Source organism: Vipera berus (genome assembly GCF_964194415.1).
Source record: "Vipera berus genome assembly, chromosome: W".
In the NCBI taxonomy this organism is placed as follows: domain Eukaryota; kingdom Metazoa; phylum Chordata; class Lepidosauria; order Squamata; family Viperidae; genus Vipera; species Vipera berus.
Genome location: NC_138210.1, coordinates 58,986,412 through 59,005,609, shown reverse-complemented (window position 1 = coordinate 59,005,609; position 19,198 = coordinate 58,986,412). Strand labels below are relative to the sequence as shown.

The 19,198-nt window shown below is 37.9% G+C and overlaps 1 pseudogene across 1 annotated transcript in view; it reads left to right on the top strand.

Annotated features, from left to right (window-relative positions):
- The first annotated feature begins 92 nt into the window (after positions 1 to 92).
- LOC308676327 (vomeronasal type-2 receptor 26-like) overlaps positions 93 to 19,198 on the top strand; it is a 41,468-nt pseudogene continuing 22,362 nt past the window's right edge. Inside the window, exons 1-7 of the transcript in view lie at positions 93 to 98; positions 769 to 945; positions 2,926 to 3,002; positions 4,104 to 4,247; positions 4,954 to 5,245; positions 10,422 to 11,276; positions 11,834 to 12,061. The product of the transcript in view is annotated as a vomeronasal type-2 receptor 26-like (transcript). The remainder of the gene's footprint in view (positions 99 to 768; positions 946 to 2,925; positions 3,003 to 4,103; positions 4,248 to 4,953; positions 5,246 to 10,421; positions 11,277 to 11,833; positions 12,062 to 19,198) is intronic.

Below are 19,198 nucleotides of genomic sequence, written 5' to 3'. Positions count from 1 at the left end.
GCTTCAGAATGTCCTTTGTGTAGTTTATAATTAGGAAAACAACACCAGCTTTCGCAAGAGTTATTAGGCTGCTTTATCAACCACTGGTTTCCATGCAGGTATCGCTACTTCAGTTCACTATGAGAGATATGCAGCAAAATGGCTGTGCACATGCATAGGGGGAGAGAAGAGATAGCCCCTGACACAGCTATGCTTATAATTGGAAAAAGAAGTTTTCCCCACTTATGCTCCATTGTCCAAAACACTTCACCCAAAGAACATGCATAGACATAGCTATTTGCATGCAGTGGAATATCATTTTTAAAATATTTCTTTATAGGATTTTTTTTATTTATAAAACACTATTAAGAATTTACTATAACATAAAAATATAGAGAAAAGTGGGTATGGAAATTCTCAAGAATTGTATAAATTATAAAAAAAAATTCAAAAATGTTGACCAAGTTGCTGAAAACTCTTCTTTTTCTGGCTCTCTACTGGGAAATAAAAGAATAAATTAAAACCTTTATAAGCAACACATATTGGCAATCTAATTGTTTTCTTTATCAAGTATAGATTCATTATTCTGTTGAGGGTTATTCATTCTTATGAGCATCTAGAAGTTTTTAAGTTTTTGATTAAATCTTTTTCCTGTCATTAAAGCCAAAGGGACATATGCTGCCTTAGCTAACAATGATTATCCTCAACGTTTATTAGCAATCTTAATTACAGCAAGAAATTGCAACCAATTCTTATTCAACATCTGTGCTACCCCACTCACACTCACAGATACACCACAAGTTAGGAGTCTTCATTGAATCTTTCAAGCCTGAATATTCCTCAGCAATTTCCCTTTGTCAAAATCAGCACAGCTCCAATGAGTTCAACAAGCTACTCAAGAGAAGCCAGCCCCAGTCCATAGTGCAGAGACAAGGCAAGTCCCATAAACCAAGGTCAGCCCACAAGGTAAAGGCTAGTCCACAAGGCAAAGGCAAGTCCATGAGGTAAAGGCAGGTCCACAGGGCAAAGGCAAGTCCAGAATTCAAGAGACATGATCCAAAGTTCAGGGTACAGAATTCAGTCTGAGAGTCAAGGCAAGTATCACAATAGCTTAAGAACAAACAGCAAGGAAACTGACACGTTGTTCCCAGCGTACTTTCACTCACCTTGCTGACCTAAATAATTGCTTCCCAGTGCAGCTCATCAAGAGGGGCAAGGCTACCTCCTCATAAGTAGCCTTCATTGTGCCTGTCTCCTCTCAGCCCTACATGCTCTCAGATCAGGAGGAGAAGGCAATTCTTCTTCATCTCGACTACTGTCCAGGGAAGCATCTGGGGAAGTCATCACCACATCCTTTATGATATAAAAATAAATAGTTTTTGTTGAATTGAACCAAGCCAATTTGGTCTAGTCATTAAGGCCAGAAAGCAGGAAACCATGAGTTCAAGTCCCACTTTAGGCATGAAAGCCAGTTTGGTGACTTTGGACCAATCAATTTCTCTGAGCCCAACCCACATCACAAGATTGTTGTTGTGAGGAAAACAGGAGGAGGAAGGTTTTTTAGATATGCTTGCCACCTTGAAGATCTGGCTCTTCTAATAATTACTGGGGTGGACTGAGGCTAGAACAACTTCATAGCTGATGTGTGAGAAAGTGTTGTCCTAAGCACCAGGAGTTTTTATTTTGGTTGCTTAACTTGTTTGGTTTTTTCTGTTTTTATTGTTTTGTGACCCACCCAGGGTTGTGGTTCGTAATATGGGCAGTTATATCAGTCTTTTCAATGGATGCATATATAAGATTTTAATCAGTAAAACATCAGTATTATATTCGTAGCCCAATATTTTATATACATGTCATACAGTGTTAAGAACAAGGATTAAAACCAGTTCTTCCATAAACTAGAAATACATGGTTGCAGTGGAGATATTTTCCATCCTAGCCTATAGCGCAGGTTTTTTGGTTGCATTTTTCTCCCCAAATGTTATGTCATTGTCTTGAAGACGATATGAACAACAGAGAACACATAATGAAGAGAAAGAAATTACAATGTGAACAAATGACTTTCTTGTACTTTGTGATGAAGCATTTGTTGTATGGCTACTAAGAGAAACTTCAGAAGGGTTCTTTCAACTCTTAGCAGCAGAGATGAAAGCAAACTTTTCTATCATTAGGGTCACATAGTTGCTTTGGAAAATGCCTGCACATTACTTTGTGTTTGTTTGTGCATGATTAGGATCTTCATCTTGCTTTGCAAAATGCAGAGCAAAGTGAGTTTTTCTGAACAAACATAATGTGAAAGTCTTCAGAAGCTTTGGAAATGTCAGTAGTTTATGTAACTACATAAAAGGCTGATAAAAGGTGATAAAAAGGCTCCATCAAAATTAAGTTAATAAGAATAATATTGTGTAAAAACACTCAGATTTATTTGCAATATTTAATTTGGTATTAACTGATGATGTCAGATTTTTATGGCTGAAAGAGTTAGCCCAATATTCATAATATTCATTTGGAAGTGTTAAAGAAACTGAATCTTATAAACCAGGATCCCAAAATTTGCCAGAATTTAGTAGGCTAATATATCAGCTGACAAGTGAAGCAAAGGTGGGTAGTGCAATCTGGAATTCCTTTTCAAAGGGATGTGATGGTTAAAGTAAATGTTGAATGATAAGATTGAAATCCTAATTTTCCTAAATTTAATTCCTGCTGTGAAAGTCTCAAAGAATGTTTCTGTCAATGAAAGTTGAGATATATTAATATAGTTGAAATAATTTAAGCAAATACTGAGTTATTTCTTTCTTTATTTTGAGCTATGCTTTTGTGTATTTTTTGTATCCAATTTATTCAATATCTATTATATGTGTATGCAAAAATGTATTTCTGAGCTCTCGGCAAAGCAGTCTTTTAGCTATTTATGTTGATAATTTGGCTTTTTTGTCTTCTAATTAGATCATTGTAAATAATTTACATGGATATTGCCAGCAATCTACAATCCTGAAACATCCAGCTCATGTGAGAGATGAAGAGTAGTTGTTGATCTTGTAACCAAGCTCTTCGTTAACCTCACAAAGCCCAATGATTAAAGCCACAAAACATACATCATCTCTTAAAAATATATTAATGCCCATTCATAGACTGACATGATGGTTTCTAAAGATCTTAAAAACTCTTCTGATTGGATTACTTTCATTTCTTCATTGACAACTATCCAGAAGTTGCTGAAGTTCTTTAGTTATGTCTCTCAGATATTATCTTTAATAATAAAAAGTCCTAATTTTTAATAAATAATTTAATCTCCTTTTTTTACAAAAGAAATCCTTCTGAGCTTTATTGATATTACAGTATGTTCAGAACTCTAAGAATATATGACAGAAAGAAATCTTTCAGATTAATAAATAATAAACAATGGCCTGTGCAATGAGAAAGTTGAGCAGTATTGAAAGCAGCACAACACCTCATTCAAAAATGACCAGAGTACTTGAATAAATTTTGGGGAACAAGGCTTTGGGGTCTGACTGAAATCAAGAGAACATAGGCCCTATGTAAGGAGATGTTAGTGAGCTGTGCTTAAAACTATCACCTTCTATTCTACAGTTCATTCATATTGTCTATCAGCTATAATATTGTCCAAATATTAGAGTCACATTCATGATCATGTAAGACAGCAGTGTTACAACAACATCATTCTAGTACAATGTGTTTGTCAGAACAGCTAAAAGCTGCACCTGACCCCTCTATGGAGCACAAGTCTCTTGGGATACATAAAGTTATTGCATACGTATTTAGTTTTGAAAGGATGGTAGTTAGTTTCAACCAGAGACAGAATTTCAGTGTCGAAGAACAAAGCATGAAGAATATTATAAATATCTCAACTTTTTTCATGTTATATAGAATGAAGTCACTACAATGATACAGCATCATTTGTGGAGGCTTCTTACTCTTTTCTAAGGTTTGCTTTATAACCACCTTTTGTTACCAGAATCGTAATGTCACTGTCATCAAAGAAGCAAGAAGAATTTACATGTTAGGGGAAAATCTGGCTTTTCTCCAAGAATGTTAGCTTTAATCACCTTCTCACTAGCCTTATTTTATCTCTCACTCTCTAAATCACATAATGGCAAATGTAGAGTTCAAAGTCCTCACGATCCATATCATATGTACTATCAATCAGGTGATGTCATAGTGGGTGGCATTGTCACTTTAGCTGCTTTCGTGCATGGTGTCCTAGAGTTCAGCAAAGTCCCACCACCACCATTGCTTGAAGATCTTGTGTAAGAATTTTATGCTCATTTCCATGTCTTCTAACTGCAGAAACTGCAGTTAGTATTTTATGCTTAGTTCTACATGTCTAACAGTACGAACTGCTAATAGATCATAATTAATTTATTCTACTCTGTTTAAAATTGTATCAAAGTGTTGGAGATTTGTATTTGTTGTTGTTATTTTCCCCAGACAGTTATCCAATGTTATCCAATAAGTATGGGCCAGACTATTAAGGGAAAAATTCACTGAAATTGTTACTGTTCTATATAGATAGATCTGGCAAAGTTTAATTCTTCTCTGAAAATTTTACACATTCTTCCTTGTGATTATCTTCCTCTTGATTTATACATCATTGAAATACTTCTAATAAAATGTGGGATTTCTTCACACTTTTAATGATGTGAATAGCTGTTATTAATATAAATTATGATTATACCATATAAAAAACAACAGAATTTCCAAAAGAGAAAAAAATACAAATGGATTATGTAGATATTTGCAATAAAGTTGACACTTTGCATAAGTAGACCTGCAAAATACTATTTGCTAAGTTTCCATATATTATATTGTATGAAATAACTGTTTTATGAAACAGTTTCATATACATGTTAATAAGAATAAATATTCTGAGACTTATAACATGTGATACAATATTTTTTTCTTTAAAAAATGTTTTAAATATTTACCTGACTTTCAATTTATCTTCTATTTCAGATTAGTTCCTAAATTTTATCAAAATATTGTGGCCCTGGCATTTGCAGTCAAGGATATCAATAAAAACGCACAGATCTTATCCAATCTCACTCTTGGCTTCAACATCTATGACAGTTACTTCAACGCCCAGAAAACATACCATGCCACAATGTTACTGATTTACAACAAGAAAACCCTTTTTCCCAACTATATCTGTGGTACCCAGAATCATCTGATTTCAGTGATTGGGGGACTAGACTCCAAAGCTTCCATTCACATTGCAATTCTCTTGGACATCTATAAGATCCCACAGGTAAGAAACAGAGCATACCTGACTTGTTAGAATTTCTCAAATTCATTTGGTAGAAATTCAGATTCTTATAAATAACATTGTACCTTATGGGCTTCTTTTCTGTTAACATCCCATTACTTTTTATTACTTTTTTTTAAAGAAGGACAATGACAATCTAAAGAATTTTAACCTATGAAAAAAAAACTACTTTGGTATGAATGAAAAATATGAATTCTTTTTCTGAATAAATGGCCTTGAAATATTTGCACAGTCATGTTAGAACTGTGTAACCCAAATAACAAAAATATCTTCTAGTATAATTAATTTTACAAAGATATAGTTACATAATCTTTGGTCACAATGATATTATTCTAGAGATGAGTACACAGATTATATACAAAAGCGGTTACACAAAAGGTGAATGAGGAAGCAAGTACAGTGTACACCATCTATAGCTCCTGTAAAATGAATATTTTATTTATTCATTAAATGTATTTTTTGCAGCCACAATCAATTATTCTTGAAGTCTTATGTGGAAACTATACAACATAAACCATTGACAATACACTGTAAATAATAAATACACGAATCATACTACAATGCAAAGAAAAAAGGATAATGAAAAATGGAAATATGAAAAGAAGACTGGGGAAAGACTGTCCAAAACATTTCAAAGGCCAGGAGCTTAAAAACTTTCTGCAGAATCAAGGGTCTCTTTAACAATTCAATTCAATTCAGGATTTTCCCTACTTAGAGTTCTTCATGGAAATGAATCTGGAAACCAAATTCACAATAAAGAAAAGGGAAGGGGGATTTTCTGGGCAACGGTAATTCTTACAACTGTCCTGAATTGTACACAAAACTCTATCACATATTTCTGACATACAAAAAATATAACAGTCAGAATACCAATCTATCTAACATTTCCTGAAGTACTTATATTATAGAATTCTTTATTGACCAAGTGTGATTGGACACACAAGGAATTTGTCTCTGGTACATAAGCTCTTAATGTACATAAAAGCAACAACTGACACTCATGATCATAATCATAAAATACAATCATCATAAATCATAAGATACAAATTGAGTGATGGCCATAGGATAAGCAAAATTAGAATACTAAATAAAGACAATCAGCATAAATCATGAGATACAAACAGCAAAGTTATAATCATAAGAAGCTAAGGAAATAGGTAATAGGAAAGATGAGAAGGATATTAGATAATACAATCCTACTAGGTGGTTTGACATCCCAGGGCATAGGCAGTGTTGTGGAAAATAGTTGTTTAGCAGAGTGATAGCATGTGGGGGGAAACTGTTTTTGTATTTGGTTGTTTTGGCATGCAATGCCCTGTAGTGTCATCTTGAGGGAACAAGTTGAAACAGTTTATGTCCAGAATGTGAGGCATCTGTAGATATTTTCACAGCCCTCTTTCTGGCTTGTGCAGTATACAGGTCCTCAATGGAAGGTAGGCTGGTTGCAATTATTTTTCTCTGCAGTCTTAGTTACATTGGTCCACGAGGACAAAGCCTCAGAAATTAAAGTAACTAAATTTTACCAGAATTGGGTCACTAATAAAGGAAGATTAAGTCCTGGGTATTAAATGGCTCCAGTTCCCAAGATACAGCTTCAGGTCAAAATTGCATCAAAATAATTCAAAATTATCAGGGGAATGTGCGATTATGCTCTATAACTTTTCTACAAAATATGATATAGCAATGAGAATAGTGCCACACCAAACATTTTAAATTTATCTTTTTGTTGATACCAATAACATAACTTTCCATTCATTTATTGGTTTTTCATGTAACTTTTTCATGCTTTTCCATCTTTTCTGCCTTACTCTTAGGCAATTCCAAATTCCTGACCAGGTCATTTAGTTCACTCTGTGAAATTAGATGTGGTTCAGTAGGAGCATACAGTGAGCTAAAGTTTGGGTCCTCTGACACAGATGGCTCCGGATCAGTTGCATCCTGCTAATCATCTTTATCATCATCTGAGTCTAGACCAGGGGTATCAAACTTGCAACATCATGTGACGTGTCATGATGCATCACGAGTTTTTTTTCCATTGCCGGGCATGGAAAAATGAGGGGCCCAACTCTTGTCCTGATTCCCTATTTTCCATCAAAGATATAGATGGTATGCATTTTTTACCACTGCACTTTTGAGATGCCAGTGTAACCTCACCACAACTGTAGCAGAAGAGGGCTTTAGGGCTTCTCCTAAAATCTAATATCTCTACAGTTTTGAGCGTGTTCAGTTCAAGATTGTTCCAGCTGCACCACAGGGCCAGTTGTTCAACTTCCCATCTGTATGCAGATTCATTATTGTCTTGAATGAGACCAATCACTGTAGTATCATCTGTAATCTTCAGTACTTTAACAGGGAGATCCTTTGAGATACAGAGAGAAAAAATATAGAGATATATAGAGAAAAAATAATGGAGACAGCACACAGCCCTGGGGGAAACCTGTGCTAATTGTGCAGGTTTCTGATTTGATTTTGCCTAACTTCACTTGCGGCTTCTTATCGGTTAGAAACCTTATGGTCCAATTATAAATGTGATCAGACACAGCTAGCTGGGTCAGTTAGTGAGAAGAATATCTGAAATGATTGTATTGAATGCCAAGCTGAAATCGGCGAAAAAGGAACATAACGCATTTCTAATGATTTGTTAAAGATGTGGGTGTAGATGGGGACCAGTTGGTCAGCACAAGCTTTCAAGCAAGAAGGTGCTGTCTTTTCTGGCCTGTCACTTTTCCAAGCTTTTGTCTGTGAAATAAACCTCACACATATTTTTCTGTGATCACCAGAAATGGGGGCCTACAGGGATGGGGTCAGTTGTAGGAGACTTGTCTGTTGTTTGTGTATCTGAGATGGAGAGGATGGCTATAGTTCACAGTGGTTTCCTCTCAGACCTACAGTAAAACTCATTCAGGTCATCTGCCAATTGTTGATTCTCTTCAGCCTGGGAAGGAAGTTTGCTGTAACCAGTGATATCTTTAAGGGTTTTCCACACATTTGCTCGTTCATTTGTTGAGAACTGATTCTTCAGCTTTTCAGAGTAGCTTCTTTTTGCTGCTCTGATCTCCCTTGTTAATACATTCCTGATCTGATTGTACATCATTCTATCTCCTTTTTTGTATGCTTCCTCTTTGGCATGATGTAGCTGCTTACGTTTAGCTGTGAACCAAGGTTCATTATTGCTGTGTATTCACAAGCTTCTGATTGGCACACATAGGTCTTCACAAAAACTAAGATATGATGTCACAATATCTGTGAGTTCATCCAAGTCTGCAGAAGTAGCTTTAAAAATGTTCCAGTCTGTGCAGTCAAGGCAAACCTGTAGCTTTAACACTGCCTCCTCAGTCCAAAACTTCACTGATTTAATTGCTGGTTTTATGGTTTTAAGCCTTTGTCTATAAATAGGTACAAGGTGAATCATACAGTGATCAGAGTGTCCCACAGCTGCTCATAGTAAAGACTGATAAGCATCTTTTTATGTAGTATAACAATGGTCTAAAATAGGTTTGCCTCTAGTAAGACAGTTGGCATGCTAGATGTAGTTTGGTAGCTCTTGGCTTATATTAGCACTGTTGAAATCTCCTAACAAAATGAGAAATGACTCTGGATATTTTTGTTGATCGCACAGAATCTCATCAGCTAGAGTTTGTAATGCATTGTTTATGCAAGCTTATAATGAAATGTACGTAGCAGGTAGAATAGATGTGGAAAATTTCATGGACAATAAAACAGCTTGCAATTGATTGATAATGTTTCTAAGTCCACATCACAAAATTTCTTTCATGTGGTTACATTTTTACATCATCAGTTGTTGATATAAAAGCAGAGACCCACCCTCACTTCTTTTTATTGCACATTTCTGCAATTCTATCTGCTCTTTGAATCTGAAATCCTGGAATTTGCAAACAATTATCATTAACCAAGTAGTTCATCCAGGTTTCAGTGAAGTAGAGGGCTGCCAAGTTAAAAAGTCTCAACTGTCACTGTAATGTATTGGCCTTGTATGTTGTTTTCACTTGCTTTATGCATGACTGTTTGCTTAATGGCTGACCTACTTTTGTATCTTATGTAAGTTGCTGGGCTGAGCTAGACTTGCTGTCTCCAGTCTGTTAAGTAGGTTTGGGGTGGAAAACTGCTGCTTTAAATCTATTGGTCGCTGCCTAGAGGCCAACCATATAAATAGCTGTGCAGCAGCTATTAGCTTGCTTCTGTTATATTCTAACTCTGAATAAACTTGTTGCTGTTTGAACACCTTGTCTCACTGAATGCTTGCAAGAACCAAATACTTAGCAGTCTCTATTTAAAAATAGCAATTAATCTATCTTATTTATAAGTGAGTGAAGATTAGTTAGATGTAGATAAAAGGTAAAGGTTCCCCCGCACATGCATGCTAGTCGTTTCCGACTCTAGGGGCCGGTGCTCATCTCCGTTTCAAAGCCGAAGAGCCAGCGCTTGTCTGAGGACGTCTCCGTGGTCATGTGGTCGGCATGACTAGACGCCAAAGGCGCACGGAACGCTGTTACCTTCCCACCACAGTGGTCCCTATTTTTCTACTTGCATTTTTACGTGCTTTCGAACTGCTAGGTTGGCAGAAGCTGGGACGAGTAACAGGCGCTCACTCTGCTACACGGCACTCGGGATTCGACCCGCCAAACTGCCGACCTTCCGATCGACAAGCTCAGCGTCCTAACCCACTGAGCCACCGTGTCCCTTCTAGATGTAGATAGGATTTGCTTATTAAATATTAAGCAAATATTAATAACCATTACTATTAATATTAAAGACTAAATGTAACAGACATAGCTATTTGTGATAAAATACCATTCACTCATTCATTCAATTGATAATACTATACTGCATTTAAAATTGCTCAAAACATGCTTATTTGTGAATGAAGAGATTATCTTGGGTGTATATAATCTCTTCAGAGGGACTGTCAGAATTTTCTCTAAATTATGCCATATTTCATCCACTCTAGCAGTAGACCTTGCTTTATCTCTGTTTTTTGTCCTTTCATTCTAACTTCAGCAATGCTATGTTTTGCTCATTCACATAAGCATTTCTTGTATTGCTATACAAACATATGACATGTTTTTAAAAAGCTTGAAAATAACAATTAAATTGACTCTTTTTCTATCCCATTCCTTTGTTCTCTATCCTTATGCAGCTTATCTATGGCTCAAGTCCTATTATGAATTATAAAACCCCAGCCCTTATTTTCTTCCTGATGAGCCCACTGGAAAGACTTCAATATGAAGGGATTCTGTCTTTGCTTCTCCATTTCAGATGGACATGGATTGGTGTAGCTGTAATAGCCAATGACAATGGAGAAAGGGTTATAGAAATGATTGTTCCATTATTGTCCCAGCACAACATCTGTTTTTCATATATAGAGAGATTTGGTGAAATAACAACTGTTCATGAAATTTATGACTTGTTGAACCATGGTGCAGAAATACATGATAAAGTTATGGATAGCAATACTAATGTTCTGATATTTTATGGAGAATCTTATACTATGGTAAGGCTGAGATGGATAGCATATTTATCAAGAAAAAACATAACAAATATTGTCAAAGGTAAAGTATGGATATTTACAGCACAAGTGGAGCTCAACTCACAAGTATATCAGAGAAATTGGGATACTGACATAATGAATGGTGCTCTGTCCTTCACAATTCATGCCAATGACCCACCAGGATTCCAGTCATTTACTGAAAGTAGAAATCCTTCCATGACAGAAGATGGATTTATCAAGGATTTTTGGCAGCAATCCTTTGTTTATGCATTTAAAACGTTAAATGTAGGTGAGGTAGCTGGTGATGTTTGCACAGGGGAAGAGAAACTGGAAGATCTTCCTATAACCTTTTTTGAAAAAAGAATGACTGGTCACAGCTACAGTATTTATAACTCTGTCTATGCAATAGCCTATGCTTTGCATGCCATGATTTCATCCAGATCTGCCCAGCGGTCAGTGGCAAATAAAGGGAGGCTGAAGCTTCAAAATCAAGATTCATGGCAGGTAATGGACTGAGCATCATGTTGAAGAAAAACATTATTTCTTTAAAGGAAAATGAGCCCCATAGTTTCAATTATAGGAATTCATTTTGATCTCCGTTCCCATCTCTGGAAAGGACACAAGTTTCTCTGATTTGGTTAGCCACATCATATCCTGATGGATTAACCCTTCACATTCTAGACATAAACTGTTTCGATTCTTCTCAGGATGCAGCTACAGGGCATTGCAGGCCAAAACAGCTAGACACAGAAACAGTGTTTTCCCTCACGATACCAATCAGTTGAACACCTAAAACATAATTTACTGTCTTATATATAGGTATATTTACCTACATAGATAAAGTATTCTATTCTATTCTATTCTATTCTATTCTATTCTATTCTATTCTATTCTATTCTATTCTATTCTATTCTATTCTATTCTATTCTATTCTATTCTATTCTATTCTATTCTATTCTATTCTATTCTATTCCTTCCACTGCACCAAATTGTTCTTAGACTTCCCCCCCAAAATTAAACACCTTTTTCTAATTTTTATTTTTTGTTTCTTTCCCATCTAGCTGCACTCCTTTTTAAAAGGTCTCTCATTTAATAACAGTGCTGGGGATCTGGTTTCTATTGACAACAATGGAGAATTACTAGCTGGATATGATATACTGAACTGGATTGTTTCTTCTAACGAATCCTTCATTAGAGTTAAAGTTGGGACGGTAAACCCTGCAATTTTTTCAGACCAAATATTCACCATAAATGAAGATGTCATAACCTGGCACAGTTGGTTTAACCAGGTGGGATACTTTGGAAAATTTATAGCAAATTTACTTTTTAGCTAGATGGATAAAATGATTAATTCAGATCTGATCAAATAAGAACATGTACTATTATGCAACCAATAATGTCTCAAAGTTGTTGCTTCAGCTGAATTTCTTAGGAATTATTTACTATGATGAAAGAAAATACTTGATATAATATCTGTGGAGCCACCTTTTCTCAATGAGATTGGGCTGCCCCACTTCTACTGGTAGAAGGGGCCTATTGCTAACCCATTAGCCAAGGAATTTCAGGTGGTGAGACTCATCAGAAGAACCTTTCTGTTATAGGTCCCACCCTTTAGAACAGGGGTGACAACCTACCAGCCCACGGACCGGATGCCTCATGGTGAAACCACACCCACCCCATTACCGGCAATGGAAAAAAAGTCACAATCCATCGTGACATGTCATGTAACGTTGTGAGTTTGACACCCCTGCTTTAGAACATCTTAACACAGGACATGAGATCTCCCCTCTTTCTTTTAGCCTTTAGAAAAGCCTTAAAATCTAGTTATGGGAGTTGGCATGGGCTCCTGAAGGAGAAGCTATTGGCTGGAGGTGTTTGGTGCACCAACAAAAAAGATACCACTACCTCTCCCCTGCAACCACTCGTTTTTTTATCTAGTTTTCATTTCTCTCATTTTAATCTGTTTTTATATTTATAATTGTCAGATGTTTGTGTTGCCTTTTTGTTCTTCTTGTAAGCCAAATAAAATTGACAAATAAAGTTGACAAATAAATTTGATGGATAGATAGATAGACAGATAAATAATAATAATAATAATAATAATAATAATAATAATAATAATAATAATAATAATAATAATAATAATAATAATAAAGTTGGAAGGGACCTTGGAGGTCATCTAGTCCAACCCCCTGCTCAGGCAGGAAACCTTATACCATTTCAGACAAATGGCTGTCCAGTCTCTTCTTAAAAACCTCCAGTGTTGGAGCATTCACCACCTCTGGAGGCAGGTTGTTCCACTGGTTAATTGTTCTAACTGTCAGGAAGTTTCTCCTTAGTTCTAGGTTGCTTCTCTCCTTGACTAGTTTCCATCCGTTGCTTCTTGTCCTGCTTTCAGGTGCTTTGGAGAATAGCTTGACTCCCTCTTCTGTGTGGTAGCCCCTGAGATATTGGAACACTGCTATCATGTCACCCCTCACCCTTCTCTTCATTAAACTACACATACCCAATTCCAGCAACCGTTCCCTATATGTTTTAGCCTCCAGCCCCCTAATCATCTTTGTTGCTCTTCTCTGTACCCTTTCTAGAGTCTCGACATCTTTCATTTCATATTCTTCTAAAAAACTAGAACTTGCTTTTCTATAGTATAAATTTCAATTGTATTGTTCATGATGACTTACAACAATTCATCATTATTATGGCATTGTCAGGGCCCACTTCAATACCTCAGCCTAAGAAACTCGTGGAAGCAGTTTCTTCCAAAAGGAACTTTTATTAGGAGAAGTAGATAGCAGACACAATAAACAGGATCTAAGGATTTCCCACTTAGATCAATAGGTTAAACAAGTCTCCATCAAACCCCACCCCAATAGTTTATCTGGTCATTTCTAATGGGCAATCCTCACGTGTTAAGTACGTTGTGGGAAAGAGCTGATAAATTCCCCGGCTCGCAGCGGTGTTGTTGAGGCTTTGCACCTTCCCTTCTGAAATGGGAGATAAGCCATATCGCTGGAGGCACATTCCTTTCTCTCCCCCCCAAGGTGACATCAAGCAGAGACAGTTCAAAGAGCAAGTATGCAGAGACAGAAAAAGGGATACATTGTATCGATATAGAGAAAACAAAGAGACAGCCTGCAGTGTCGTCCCCCCTCCCCTCCATGAGTATGACAGAACCCAGAGTAATAGAAGAAATAGAATTAGGAGTCCCCTTAATAATATGGGTTCTGAAATCCTGCCCCCTTTAAAAGAAAGAGAGATCCACCTGTGGGAATTTCTCATTGAATATCCAGATGTCATCCAGATAAACAAGCACCCCTTTGTACAGGTGCTTTATCAATTGCATAAATACTGCGTATGCTCTTTGTAACCCAAAAGGCAGAACCCATAACTGGTAACATCCTAAGAGGCAATTGAAAGCTGTCTTCCATTCATCCCCCTCTTTTATTCTGATCTGGTAATAGGCTTCTCTCAAATCTAGCTTTGAGAAGATTTTCCCCTTCGATAGGTGGGACATCATGTCTTTCATGAGAGGAAAAGGGTGTAGATTGCTTTTGCTCACTGCATTCAAAGCTCTATAGTCCACACAGAGGTGAAGAGTCCTATCTTTCTTTTCTCAGAACAGCACAGGAGCAGCTGTTTTTGGCTTTGCCTGCTGAATGAAACCCCTTTCTAAATTTTTGACTATGAATTTCTGCATCTCCTTCAATTCTTGTGGGCTCATGGAATACAATTTGGGTTTGGGGAGTTTTGCACTTGGGCGGATTTCTATGGAACAGTCCATGGTCTGGTGAGGGGGCAGTTCATTGCATCTTTCCTCACTGAATACTTCAGCCAGGTCTTTGTATTCCTCCAGTATCTCTGGTAGTTCCTTCCCCCCCACACACAAAGTTTTCTCAGCTGGGGTTCCACTGTTTCGGGGCTGGGCTGGTGCCATGGCTGATTCCTTTTTTGGGAACCTGAGCTCTGCCATTCTCTAGTCCACCTGCGGGTTCCACTTCCATCTAATTGAACAAAAGAAATCAGTTTCTTCAGCCTCCTCACCCGAATTCCTGAATTCCCCACTAATGTTGGGCTTATGAGGCAGCGAGTGCAGCCAGAGTCAATTAATGCCCTGATTTTCACTTTCTTGGGCATGGCAGAGGCTAATAATTCTACTGTCTGGGTGAGGGGTGCAATGGGTTCACTTAAGAGGGATTCATTCTTTGAGTTGTTGTCCAACAAGTTGAACGTTCCTCTTGGATTGGTCAGAGTTTCCTTCCCTCGTTGGGCTGAAGCAGGGAACTTGATGACATCTGTGCTCTTCATGGCAGTCTCTTTCAGCTTCACTGCAGTCTTCCAGGGTTTTCTGGCTGGAGCTCGATCAGTTTTCCAGACAGGGGTGCGTGAGCAGCATTCAGCTGTACGGTATCCCTCTTTCCCGCATCCTGAGGTTCTTTTTGTTGCTTTGACGAGTCACGAGTTGGCTCTGATGGCGATCTTCCCCATGATCTCTCCCCTTGTCATTGCCTCCTTGCTAGGTCGATCTCTGCTTCCTCAACCAGGATGTAACTGCAGCCAGTAGGGGTCTCCTCTGGGGATGCAAGCATCATAGATATTGTAGTTTAACCCATCCTTGAAATGGCTGATCAGGATGCCTTCCAGCCAATTCAGCTGAGAACTGCTAGGTGTATTCCACTACGGGTAGCCTGCCTCATTTCACTGTCTTTACTGTATATGTTCCTGTGCTTTCCAGTCAGCTATGGGGTCTTCGAATTGACGCCTACAAGCTGCCATGAATTTATTGAAGTTTTGCACCTCTGGGGCATCCGCATCATGTAGGTCCATTACCCAATCTGCCGTGCTACAATCTAGGGCTGCTTGCACAATGCGAATCCTGGCTCGGTCACTTGGAATGTTGTAGTTCATCACTTGGGTCAGGAAAAATCCCAAGTGTCATGGCTCCCCCTGGTACTTCACTTTCAGTGGTGGGAACTTCTCAATGGATCAATACCTCTTCTTCGACTTGTGTCATCTCCCATCTCTGTCTGCGGTGGCTGCAGTCTCGATATTGCTTTTGGAAGGCCCTGGGTCTGTTGGCTAAGACCCTCCTTCATCTGTCCCTTCTGTGGAGCTTAGGCTAAGGGTGTCCCGGCATGGGTCGGCTTTCTCTCCTCTCATGGAGTCGAGTGCTATTTTCATCATGTCGATTGCCCATTCCAGCATTCAGCTGGAGTGAAGTGACCGGTCGTCCTCACCTTTGCTAAGGTGGAGAGACTTCTCTATCTCGGCTTTCCAACCTGGTTGATGACTGCCTTGTCTGAGCATCACCTTCCTGGCTTCTTCTCCCAATCCTCCTTCTTCCCAACACCCATCAACCACCTGGGCCTGTGGCAGCATTCTTCAACCACTTCCTCTTCTGATGACCTTGAGGATTTGGAGCTGGAGTATTCAAGGGATCTGCTTGGTGGGAGGCTCCCCACCCATTGCAGGTTCCTCCCTCTCCATTCCAATGTCCGACATCATTTGCTAAGTCCCCCAGTAAGGGTCTTCCTTCCGGGCTAACTTTTACTGCACATCCTGTCTAATGTCAGATAGCATTTTATTTTTTTTAAAAAACCAAATAGTTGAAATTTTGCTTTTTAAATATTGTATTCCATAATTGTGGGTTTCTCATACATTCTTTTCTTCAAATTTTAATGTATAAATTATAGAATGAATGAACAGAGTGATTTGGTTAATCTTATTTGAATCTGTTCTTTGGCTATTTCAGTAACACACATACAAAAAGTGCTTTTTGAATCAATGTTTACAATTAAACTGCAACTGTACAAAATTTATGATGTTTTTACCCCAATTTCTGAACTAAATCGTTAGACAGAAATTGAGCAAGGAGGCCTGCTTTAACTATCTTTGGATGGATATTAATTCAAATGGGAATTGGATGGCTCATTTTTTATATGCAACCCAGACAGCTGAAACAAGCAGCCCATTTTTGTTTGAGACTATCTAATCCTGATCTAAGAAAAGTCTAAAAGGAAAATACTATACATCTCCAGCACTCTGCCTGGAGACAAATGTGCCCAAACTTAAACATTGGATGTATGAGATTGTTTAATGTCTCTAACATTAAATTTTCTACCTCAGTTCTTGGTCCCATTTATTCTGGTTGATTACTTTTTCACCCAGGAAATTAGGTCCCAGCAAAACATGGTGGAACAAGGTCTTATCCCCAAGAAGCCTTTGCACATGGGGTATGTTTCCATAAAAGATATCTTGAAATGCAGCTTGATTGATATACATAAGTAGGTAAATCAATGCACAATTTCTGCAAGTATCCTAGCTTGTTAAGAGACTTGGTATACTGTACATTCCCTAAGCAGCCCAATATTTTAAATATCTCACTTTCTCAAAGTTATGGAAAATTTTCACCCTTTATCACTTTAATATCCTTCCATAAAAAAATTCTTAAAGTAGATATGACATAGATATGAGATCTCCTGATGTTAAGATTCAGTTCTACTTTTTCACTTTTGTCCTTGATTTTCTAGGTCCTTTTTCCAGGTCTTCCTTATTTCCAGCCAATAGTGTTGTATCATTTGAGTATTTCAAATTATTTGTGGTTCTTTCCTTAGTCTTCATTCCAACATCAGGCAGTTCCAAATCAAATTTCCACATGATCACTTCAGCATACAAAATTGAACAAAAATGGTGATAAAATACATCTCTGTCTAACTCTCTTCCGGATCCTGAACCAATCTGTGTCACCATAGAATGTTCTCATTGTTGCCTCATGATAAGTGTACAGTGATCTGATGAGTCTGATCAAGTGGGTTGCACTTGATCATGCAAAGCCGCCAATTGCCTATGGCATTCTACACAGTCAAAAACTTTTCTGTAAGCAATAAAACACATATATAGATCCTTTTGATATTCACATGCCTTTTCCATGAGCCATCTAATATTGGCAGTTTGATCTTGAGTGCTGCACCCCTTTCTAAAGCCAGCTTGTACATCAAGTAATTCTTGATCAATGACATTCTGTAGCCTCTGTTTAATAATTTTTAGCAGAATCTTACTTGAATGAGAAATCAATGCAATCATGAATAGTTGGAGCAGTCTCTGGCCTCACGTTTGTTTACCAGTGGGCTAAAAGCAGATCTTTTGCAGTCCTGATGCCATTAACAGATAGACCATATCTCTTGACACAGGGCAGCCCCATCAATACCTGGATCTTTCAGTTCAGCAATTTCACCATGTCCCATTCTACTTCTTTCATGATTAATTGGGCTGTCATCATTGTCATCTTGATAGTAAGTCAAATTGCTACAGAGACCTTCTGTGTATCTTTTCTATCTGTTCTTGATCTTCTGCTGATCACTTAGTACATTCCCATTGCCATCTTTAAAAGTTCCTTGGCTTGCTGTAAAACTGGATCGCATCATTTTCACTCAAGCAAACATGAACTTAGAATGTCCCTTCCTGGTAGCTTCCATCAATTGTTGGGCTTTCTGAAGCCTTTCCTTCAACAATGTCATAAAATCCCTGACTACCAAAAGGTAGCCGTTGCTCTTCTCTATACCTTGCAGGTTGCCCTCCAGTCTGGAGGGTTCACTGTGGGTATCCATATCTGAGTCATATTATTGTCATAAAAAAATCTGTTGAGATTTTTTACAGGTAGTTCACCATTATCTTCCCTAGCCTTCCCCATTTGTCCAGGCTTGAGACTGGCATATATTTGATGAATCAACCAGAAGACGGGGTTAAACATTATTTTTATGTAACTGAAAATGATCAATGGAACAATTTCATGAATGGCTGGTACAGTTTTTTTCAAAACAGCTGCAAAGTTGAATACAATAGATTGTCACAGTAGCAGTTATGTACTGTATATTTGGAAAGGATTAGGGCTAGGGCTAGGGCTAGGGCTAGGGTTAGAGTTAGGGTTAGGGTTAGGGTTAGGGTTAGGGCTAGGGCTAGGGCTAGGGTTAGAGTTAGGGTTAGGGTTAGGGTTAGAGTTAGGGTTAGGGTTAGGGTTAGGGTTAGGGTTAGGGCTAGGGCTAGGGCTAGGGCTAGGGTTAGAGTTAGGGTTAGGGTTAGGGTTAGAGTTAGGGTTAGGGTTAGGGTTAGGGTTAGGGTTAGGGTTAGGGTTAGGGTTAGGGCTAGGGCTAGGGCTAGGGCTAGGGTTAGAGTTAGGGTTAGGGTTAGGGTTAGGATTAGACAATACTGTGCATAGTAGGCCAGTGTCTACATAAGTAAAAGACAGCATTTAAACAATTTTACAAATAAAATGCATATTAATTTCATTGTAATTTCTTTGTTTGGTGGTTATGAGCCACTGAGTTGAGAAGCATACAGATTAAAAAATATATTATTAATTATATCCTAACTTAAACTGACAGGATAGCTCAGAATTGCTCTATCTTTGTTTGTTTGTTGTTTCTCCTTCA